Raw genomic sequence first — 10,848 nt, forward strand, 5'->3', positions numbered from 1 at the left:
ATAGGCGCGTGTAGATAGTGTATAGGTAGACTAGCTAGTGTGCCGTTAGCCTAATTCCCTGCAGCTTCCAATTTACCTAAAAGAAATGTCGACTCTGGTTTTGTTAAAAAAAAAAAAAAAAGAAGAAAAGAAAAGAAAAAGGAAAAAAGACTTCCTACTAGTCAATGGCAGGAAAGGTCCTCATTCTGGGGCTGATTTTGCTGATACTCAGGCTTTGCCTTCTATTTACTTATATCACCTTAAAGGAATGTCAATAAAACCTCTTTGTTATGGCATCTGGTGTAGACTCCTGATTGGGAACACAAAGGGCTCCAATATGGTGGCCTTTGGGTAGTTTGGATGATCACCCCGAAGGGCCCACGGGTGGATGGAGACTTTTCCTGAGGTTGTCATCATTCCCAAAGCTGGTCCATCGGCCCATCGCTTTAGCTACATCCTCCTCTTGCCCCCCCAGAAAGAGATGTAAACAGCCCACCCGAAGAAAGGGGCTCTTTCCTCACTTCCCCTTGATAGCTGGATTTGGGTAAGAATCCCTCTTGCCTCCCCACTCACCCATCCACCATGATGTTCATGCCTATCCGTGCTGACTGAATTACCCTCCTCCCCTCAAGAGATCAGTTCGAGTGCTCACATGTGTGAGTTCACACACATCCTCCTACTAGAAGCTGCCGCTAGCAGAAAGCAAGCAAATAAGTAATTAGTCACATGTCCATGTTGTGCCTGTTCTAGGTGCTGAGGATACAAAGTAAAATGAAATATCTTCCCTACCCTCAGGGGGCTTACCTCCAGGGATTGGACTTTTCCTCCCTTGTATCCCCAGAATTTAACACGGTTCCTGGCACAAAGGAAGTGAGTAATAGATGCTTGTTGACCGACTAACAGATTTTTATTAGCATATGTAGATAAGCAAATGAGGATACAGAATAAATACAGGGTCATTCTGCTGGGGGGGGGGGAATGTATGGTATTTAAGCTGCCTTTTGAAAGAAACTAGAGGTATGGAGGGAGGGCATTTCAGGTGTGAGGTGTAACCAGTGCAAAAGACCAGAGAAAGGAGACAGAATCCTGGGGCTAGGTCCACTTGGACCATGGAATTCAAGAAGAGGACTTGGGTGTCTATCAAAGGGCTGGATGGGGAGATCAGTGGGGCCTCCTTGTGGTTAATGGCAAATGGAGGCGAAAAGGGCTCTTACCCTAACATCATGTTTATGAGGCTGCCAAGGACCAGTCCACTTTCCACATGGTCTGGGGCTCTTTGTCAAGTAGGCAGAAGAGATGAATTCTCCCTGCTGCTCCAAGAAATTCATGGGAATCCTGATGTTGCAGAAATAGGAAATATGTCTAATGTTTTCTGGGAGCTGTTAGCCTTTCTAGGCTCCTAGAATTGGGGGCAGGGAGGAAAAAGCACTGAGCAATGGATCTTAGCCCCAAAAGATTTTCATTTTGAAACAATCCTGGACGATTGGCCTGGTTAGACAGAATTCAGAGGAGATCCTGGAAATGCCAAACGACAACATCAGGAAATGAAACATCCAGGAAAAGCCCCCAAGGAGAGAGTGTGAAGACACGCCCCAAAGGTGAGAGTGTAAAGACACCCCCATTCTCTATAACTGCTTTTAAAAATAGTTCTGGGGGCAGCTAGGTGGCACAGTGGATAAAGCACCAGCTCTGGATTCAGGAGGACCTGAGTTCAAATCCAGCCTCAGATTACTAGCTGTGTGGCCCTGGGCAAGTCACTTAACCCTCATTGCCCCTCCAAAAATTAAAAAAAAAAATAGATCTGTAAGTTCAAAAAAGGCTCAAAAAGACCTGAGACCTTTAGTGACCCATGTGTGAGGGGAGTAGTAGGGAAGGCCAGAGGCCAGAGGAAGCTTAGAAACTGAGGGCCAGCCTCCAGAATTATGGAGTCATGAAACTGCAGGGACGGGCAAGATGGAGGGAGCTTAGAGTTCACCCAGTCTAGTGCCTACATTTCACAGTGGAATTGAGGCCAAGAGGGGATGGGACTGGCCCAGGGTCCCACAGAAGGGTTGTGATGTGATTAGGCCTTGAATCCTACTGCTAATTCACTCGCTGAGAATAGGCCAAGAAGGAGGAAATCATGAGGATTGATGAACTAATAACTGTGACCTAAGTAGAGAGATGGGATTGGGATGCAAAATCACATCAGTCCTTGTCCTCTAGTCTGTAATAAATTAGCTCTAATTTTAATCAAGGCCTGTTTTCATTTGGGAGAGGGGAGAGAAGAGTCATAGGTCTTTCGTGAAGATGAGTACCTCATTCCTGCTGATATAATGGGGCATACTTTAATTTTTCCAAAAGGACACAAAGAGCTTTCACCTATACTCTCTGTCATGAAATATCACATGTACCCTTATCCACACCAAGAAAAGCTACTGCTAATCATTAGTATCTCAGACCAAAATCAGTATTTCAAAGCCCTCACAGGATTTGTGACACCCACATGCCTGGCCAGGGCCCCATCCTCCCCCTCCCCCAACACCGGCCAGTGCTCAGGACAAGCCTCCTGGGGGGCCAGGAAGAAGACAAGGGTGGAGCCAGTGAAGGGAACAGAGGAGAGGCTGGGGAGCGGGGCCTAGGTTGGGAGGAAGCATGCTGGGGATTGAATCCCACTCCTCCCCAATAGCCATGTGGCCTCTCACGGGCCACTTCCTGTCACTGAGCATCAGTCCGCTCACCTGTAAAATAAGGCTTGGTACCTCCCAGAGCTGCCTTTTCTCCACAGCTCTGGACAGGTCCTGTGCAGAAGGCTGCTCCTGACCTAAGCCTACACCGGCTGCCTGCAGCATTCACCTATCTATCCCCGGGCTAGGACTTTCTGACAGACCCTTGGACTCTGTAATGGGCTTGAGGTGGTTTTGACATAGCAGGGGCTTTAAGCTGAAGTCCACACGTGTATGTTTCAAATGTATTTAACAACTGCATTTTAATATGATTGATGTCTTTTGTAATTCTCTGTATTTTATTTTATACATTTAAAAACCTGATTGTGAGAAGGGGTCCATTCATAGATTTCACCAGGTGGCCAAAGAGCCCCTCATCTAGGGTCATCTAGACCCTACAGAGAAAAAGGAAGTTACTAAAATCTAGGAAAAGATGATGAAAATCCAAAGGCCCTACCAAGAAGTACATCAGTAAAGACTCATCAGAGGAAGAAGAAACCAGTCATTTTGGTTGGCAGAGACTTGGCAGGGGATAACAGAAACAAGGCCCTTCCTCTACCCGCCCCCCGCCCCCTGCCTTGATAGTCAGCTTGTTGACTGAGAGGGCAAGCTTCAGACTACATTTAATTCATGCACTGAAGGTCTACCCATTGGCCGCTGACCCAGGACAGCTGATGATGTGGGGTGCCAAGCCTGGTAGAAGAAAAGGCAGCTTCTAACCTGTGGTCTGTCTTGGATATAGTCCCCCCAGTGACAAGATGCCATCTTGAGCAAACAATGGAGAATAGCTTTTCTTTACCTCTGGCATGATGGGGGTAGACACCACCATTCCCTATGTGGAGCAGGAACTCAACTAACACAGTTCGAGCAAGGGTCCCTGGCTGCTTTTGCCTCTCCTGTATGCTTTGTGCTTAGGCATAATACTTTGTGAATGTTGAAAGACAGAGAAATTGCAATGTTGACATGTCCCACCTTAACAAGGTAGCAGTAGTGGGGTCCCCCAGAGTGGTGGTGGCTGATGTCAGGGAGGACTATGGAGGTACTTCCAGGAGAGAAGCAACTGGAAAAACCATCCAGGTTGGTTGGCTGTATCATAGGACGATGTCAAGTGAGGAGGTGAAATATGCGTGGCTGTCTAATTAGCAGAATTACAAACCTGTGTTAAGCCTTAATGAAGCTTATCTCACACCTTTCCAGCAACACTGAGTCAGCTACTAAATTCTGTTTTAATCATTCTGTAATGCACGCTATGATCCTCTTACACATAGCATTCCCTTTTCTGTGTGGGAATAAAAACATTCCATTCGTGATTCATGTTTGTACTTGGGGCACTTGTCTTTTATTTGCCCACTTTCTAAGAAGCCTCTTGGACTTTCAAGATCACAACTATGTCTATAATTAGCAACTTTCCCCAGGATACTGAGCCATTTGAAAATTGGGAGCTGACTCCCCCTATTTAAAAAGCTGGGTTTCCCTAGGGAAATGAACCCTATAACCTGGGTAAAGGCCAAGGACTATACTGCAGGTCCCTAACCCTGGGCCCTCAGAAGTTGCTTCTAACTAGCCTCTAAGATATTGCTCCCTTCCCAGGCATGTGCCCAGAACCAACTCCTGAGACTTGTCAAATCTGAAGATGGGAACATTTTGGTCATGACACAGCCACCAAATGAAACCTAAAAAGCATCTCTGAGAATAATGAAGTCCTGAGCAAGACACCAAACAGCTCAGATGCATTGACAACTAAGATGAGAAAAGTCACCAGCAGAAAGTAGGAGTTTAAGAAGAGAAACTAAGTGGGGAAAGAACAATATTTAGATCTCCGAGCCAGGACATCAGATAAAGGAATGACAGGCATTTGGTCAGGGATGGAGAACATCTAATGAAAGTCAGGAAGACTACACTGAAGGCTTATGGATCCTATTTGAACTAAAGCTTTAAGCTAAAAATGAACAGGGAGAGAGAAAACTGTTCACATACAGCCATCAAGCCAGAGAGCACAGAGAGCTGAGTGTGACTCTTACCGGAGACAATGTTCAAGACAGGAGACAGTCATAGTGCAATGAATGCCCAAAGTGAGAACGAAATATTTGAGTGAACTAGAGATGCCAACAAGGGGAAATAAACACAACTGAGAGGTATTGTGGAGATTTGGAAGAACGTGAGTCATGGCCAGAATACAACAATGGAAGGAAATACTTGATTCCAAAGAAATAATTAAAGATCAAAGGAAGCTGTGGAGTCAGATGGCAGGTCGAGAGAGGGTGCTCCCAAGAGGAACCCAGAAACCAGGGTAGGGAAAGCATATAAGGTGGGGACTAATGAAGAAGAAAAAGACACTGCATTGTGCAGTAGGAACTTACACTGGCTGCTCAGGAGATGAATTATGCTGAAAATAGCTGACATTTATATATGGCCTTAAAGTTTGCAAAGCGCCTACATGGGTTAGCCCATTGGAGCAAGGTGCCCCAGGTGTCTTGACTCAAGCCCAGTGAAGTGCTGGCCAGAATTGGGAATGCTCGGATTTCACTTCTGACACTTACACTGTCTTTGCAGGTCACCTCTCTATGCCTCAACTTCTTCATCCACAAAATGGGGAGAGTTAAAGCCCCTGACTCACTGGGTTCTCACAAGGATCAAATGAGTGTAAAGCATTTGTACAGATGTCAATTACTGCTATTACTGTCTCCTCCATCAGGCGGAGTTCTCTGTCCTATGCAGCTACTTTCAGCACCATATCAATCATTATTTCACCTTTCTACTTTGGTGCCACTGTTGGAAGGTTTATAGAAATTGTGCATAAATGTCCACTGGACCAGCCTTTCTAACTCCAAAGCATCTGCTTGGTAGGGCAGCTAGGGATGCGGATGGGTACCTTCTTCACTTGGAGTGAATGGATGGATGAAAAAGCAGTGATTAAACACTTACAAAGTAAGAGAATCCCTGCTCTCGAGGACCCCACATTCTGATAGAGGAGACAATGCATATGGGAAATCTGAGCTGCAAGTCAGATGCTCCTTAGGGAACAGCAATAAGGTACATCTTCCCAGGTCTCTTGGGCTCACCAGTCCTTCGGTAGCAGTTGGTGGCAGTTGACAGCAATAATGCCAGCAGTGATGGGCTTCTTCTCTATGAGGACTGTTTGTACAATCCTCAGAGATGGCTTCACATACCCAGCCAGAGGCAGGGATGGCAGTCTGATAGAAGCGCATAGGCAAAGCAACTAATTAATGAATCAGTAAGCAAGGATTATATACCTACTGTGTGCTGTCACAGGGTCACCAAATCAATATTCTCACAGCACAGATGACCATGTCAGTGCATTGTTTAAGAAGTCATAATTGTGTCCACTCAAGCTTTTCTACCGGCAGCCTTGAGTTTTTAAGTTAAAGTAGGAAGTGGGGTTCACTGCTAAGAAAGAGGACGGAGAACATGAAAAGACACCTTGAGGAATGATGATTTTGAAGAGGTGCTTCAAGATACATCCTAAAGCATCAATTAGAGAAGAATAAAAGGATTACCAAGCAGCAGTGAGTGTCCAATTGAACCTGGACAGCATCAACGTGTAGTGGACCCATCGACATGGTTGGAGGACTTTGTCCAGCTGCCTTCAGCATCATTCTTAGCAAGACATGAATAGCCACGGGCTATGTGGGTTGGGAATCTGGGGTAGAAGAGAGTGCCAAGTGAACTTGGTGAGCATGAGTTCAAGGCAACCAATGGAAGAATGCAAGGCCAGAGCTGGGGAGATGTATGAGTGGAAAAGCCACAGAGAACAGCAGAGAGCACAGACAGAGCTGAGGGAGGACCACGAGGGGACTGTTTCACTGTACATGTGAAGACACGATCTTTGTGTCCTTGGTGTCTAGAACAGTGCCTGGCACATAGTAAGGCCTTGCTAAAGGCTTCATTGGTGGATTGGAGGTTAAAGTGTCTAAGAGGAAATTCTGGAAGGTGAAGATTGAAATCCTCAAGGATAAGGGCAGGGGTTGCTGAATTCTCATGAAAGGAAGAACAATACTCTGGAGTCCAGCACAGGCCGGGTCAATGTAGATGGATGGAATGAACCTCCAAAGAGGAGAAGGAGCTCCCAGGTGAGGATGGGAGAGAGTGGGCTCAAAGTGGCTGTGGGCACTTCTCACATTGATTATACAACCTAACCAGTCAGTGATTTATTGAACAATATTGAGCATTGACTCAGATTCTCGGAGCAAAAGAATGGCCTCCCAGACCTACCATGACCCTAACCTGAAAATTCTCAGTTCCTTGGATCTGAACCAAACCTCATGAGCCAAACCTTAGGATAATTCAGTTTTTGCTTTCTTTTGGGGGATGTGTGTTGGGGGGGGGGATGTGCTATTTCTTTACAAAGTAGTTATCTGCTGAAATCCAACTTCTCAGAGTGGGGATTATGTGTGTGTGTGAAAGCCCAGTTGAGGCACGTTGGGCCTGCCTGTCTCCCCAGTTTAGGCTCCCAACGTGGCATCCTCAGAGCTCCACAGGGGAACAGAGAGCTCTTGCCAGAGGTTGATTGGTTAATTATCCTCTAGTCATCTAAATGGTAAATGGGGGAGTCAGACATTATGAAGTAATTACATGTCTGGTCCTGGCACTACACAGATAAAAACTAGGCTGTCTTTCTAAATTGGTGGCAAGCTCCAAAGTGGCAGTGAAGATGAAAGCCCTGGCTGCCTGAGAAATGTCAGCTTTGCCTCCATCCTCCTGAGGGTAGACAGAGGGGGGAGAGGAGACAGGCTGGAATAGCCTGGTCCAGCTCTCCCACGGCGGCTCCATCATTGGCCTGAACTAAAGAAAAGCTCTTGTCCTTCATCACTCCCTCAGCAGGGTCTATGAGGGATAATAGACTGAGAGCTCGAGGGAGATAGAGGTTTACCAGATGGAGAACAAAGCCCAAAGAGGTTCAGTGACTCACCCAAGGTCACACAGGAGAGGAAGTGCCTGAGAGCTGGGGCTCAACTATTGAACAGATACTACATGGTTGTTATTCCTCCTCCGTCCCCTCACATCCTCACTCCGGGACAAGAGGCACACTCTCTGAGCCTCAGTTTCCTCATCTGTAAAAGAAGGAGATTGGGCTAAGTGACCTCTGTTATCCTTTCCAGCCTAGCTTTATGATCCCATGATCCTTTGGGGCAGGAATTACAAGTGTGTAGGATCTTGTTTGAGAATAATCCAGCAGGACCCAATAAAATTTACAGAAACAACCATTCCTTTGGACCCTAGCTTTCTCCTCTTTGAAATATGCCCTGAAAGTGTTACCAGGCATATTTTTTTTTAGAAAAGCAGACTAAACAAATGGGGTCCACACCCACTATGGTACAAGATCATGAGGACAAATGAACCTTTGGTTTCCTGAGGAGGACTTGGAGAGGCTGAAAAACTGTTGTCAAATTGGATATATTGAAATGAATTGAACGTGTGCATTTACTAAACAAAGTGAGTTGTTTCTATGGAAGATCGGCTGAGTGAAGAGCAGGAAGGACAGCCATGGATGGGTGGGGCCAATAATTTTCAGGAGCAGACAGAGAAAAAGAAGCAGAAACACCGCCTGCGACCTCAGACCTTGAAGCATACCCAGAGGTGGGTTCATTAACGGACTGAGCTCTAGCCCTCCCACAAAGAGGGGATTATGACAACCTGCAAAGGCTGCAGTCCAAGACTGGGGCCTTCATCACCCTGACCCCTCCAGGACACCTTCTCAAGCCAGAGTCTAGCCCCCAAAGCCCTGCTCTCCATCCTCATAACTGTGAACCCCTCCTGTAGCTGATGGGGCAAGCACCAGAAGGTCTATCCACACCTCGAGGCCCCAGCTCCCTGTCCAGGGATGCCCTGTTGGCTCTTGGACCCTCTCCTGTAACTCCAGAGCTCAGTGGACAACTGGACAAGTATACTGATCACACTTGTCCAATTGTCTGGGGCAGTGCACCCCTACTTTACTCAGAAGTTCCTCCTCCCTTTTCCAAATGGTTCTCCAATGCCTGGAATGATCCATATGGTTCAGTGAGGCCTCGACTCCACCCACCTGAGGGCCAGCATTGCCCAGCATCAGATACCCAAACATTTTCCTGACTTCTTGGTCTTCCTCAGCCACTCCCTTCCCCACATTCTACCTAATGGCCAAGCCGGACTCCTTGCTCATCCCCATCTCCAATTCGATGCCTTTGCATTGGAAGCTATGGGGGCCCCCCTGCTGCCCACACAGGGAGCTGCATTCCAGAAACACCAGTGTCAGCTGCCAGGGATGCAGACCCCAGGATCACTGTTGGCCTGGCCTTTGTCCCCAAGCTCGTCCAAGTGGGTGCTTGAAGGGGAGCAGGGACGCAGCAGCAGATGATGACACAGACCCAAGTCCCTTCCTAGCCAGTCCATGGGTCCCTCAGCTCCTTCCCAAAGGTGTTCTCTCTCCTCATCATTGATCAAAACATTGTCAACCCAACAGCTGGGCCAGAGGACTCAAACCAATCCCTTTGAGCAATGGGAGGAAGAGGCAAAGGGGCCAATTTAGGCTAATATGGGGCAGGGATAACCCTTCTCACCAAAGAGAGCTACCCCAAAGTGTCTTTGGAGCTGGCTTCCCCATCCTGGGACATCTTCATGCAGAGCCTGGACAAGCACCTGATGGGAATGTTATAGGGGTGATTCCTTTTGTGTTTGGGTGCTGAGGCCCCCTAAAACTCCAAATTCTGTGACAATAACCCCTCTCCACTTTTCAGGTTATGAAAGGAATGAGCTGAGTGTGTCCACAAAAGGTACTGACTGGCCAGTTCCCATCTCTCTTGCCTGGTGGTAACTGCAGTGGTCCCCCTCCTTTGGGAAGGGCTTCAGTCCCATCCTCCCCCATCCCTCCCTTCTTGAGGCTGTCATGCCCCCCCTTCAGAGGGACTGAGGCAGTAGAGGGGAAGCACGTGCCCTGTGCTCATCTACTGTCCTTTCTAAATCTCAAGAAATGAACATTTTGGGGTTTTTTGTTTGTTTGGTTGTTTTCAAGCTGACTGATGTTAATTGCTTATTGAGGAGATTCTAACTGGTGGGGGGTGGGCTTTAAGGGGAGTGCACACAGCACGTGGGTTCAAATGGAGGGCATCAGAAAAGCACCCTGACCCTCACAAGTATGGCAGGAACTCCCACGGAGGGGCAGTGCTCAGTCCAGGGCACCAGACTGGAGATTGGCTTGGGAGAGGCTCATCAAGGTAAAACCAAAGCAGGACAAAGGCCCGAAGAGGTGAAAAGGAATCCGGGCTGGAGTCGAGAGTTTGGAGAGCGGAAGAATGGGCGATGGTGGGACCAGGGGCGAAGGAACAGGACGGGACGGCGTAGGGAAGAGCCGGATCTTGTGCACTGGAAGCCCCTTCTCAGTGTCCAGGGGGAAAAAAGTGGGAAGGGACCCTTCCAGGGCAGAGAGAGTGTCTTTGTATCCCTACTGCCCACCAAAGTCGCTAGTACACAGTAAGCACTTAATGCTTGTCGATGGCCTGGCTGGGAGGAATGACGTGTCCAGGATGTGGATCTAGCTATAGGTGCCATTGAGGGGCTGGGGGATAGGGGAGAGACAGATGAGGGGTGGAGGGAGAGAGAGAGAAGAGGAGGGAGGGGGAAAGAGGGGGTGGAGAAAGAGGGTAGAAAGAGGGGAGGAGAAAGGAGGGGCTGAGGGAGCAATAAAATCCACATTAGACTAGTGGCTAAAAAACCCAACCCTGCATGCTGAAGATGTCTAGGTGACCCTGTGCTTTCAGAGATATGGGATAACCGACAAGACAAACGAGATAGCCCAACACAGGAAGACAAATTTGACCTCATCAGTATCATGGAGACTTGATGAGTGGAGACCCATAATCACCTCATAGCTCCCGAAGGGTCTGTCTTTTTCAAAAGGAATAAAATAGGGAAGGAGAGATGATGTTGTAGAGTGACTTTGTCTACTGCTAAGACACTCAAGCCAGGAATTCTGAAGGGTGGCAGCGCTAGCCTCGCCCTCCACCTGCCCCACGAGGCCACATCTGGAGCACCAGGTTAAATTCTGGGGCCATATTTTGGGAAGGACGTGGAAAAGTTGGGAACCATCCCTAAGAAGGGAGCCAGAAGGGTGCGAGGCCTGGGAAACTGTCACTAAGGCTCGTGGCCAGGACGAATTTCCTGACAGCCCAAG

This window comes from Dromiciops gliroides, chromosome 1 (assembly GCF_019393635.1).
Source record: "Dromiciops gliroides isolate mDroGli1 chromosome 1, mDroGli1.pri, whole genome shotgun sequence".
Classification (NCBI taxonomy): domain Eukaryota; kingdom Metazoa; phylum Chordata; class Mammalia; order Microbiotheria; family Microbiotheriidae; genus Dromiciops; species Dromiciops gliroides.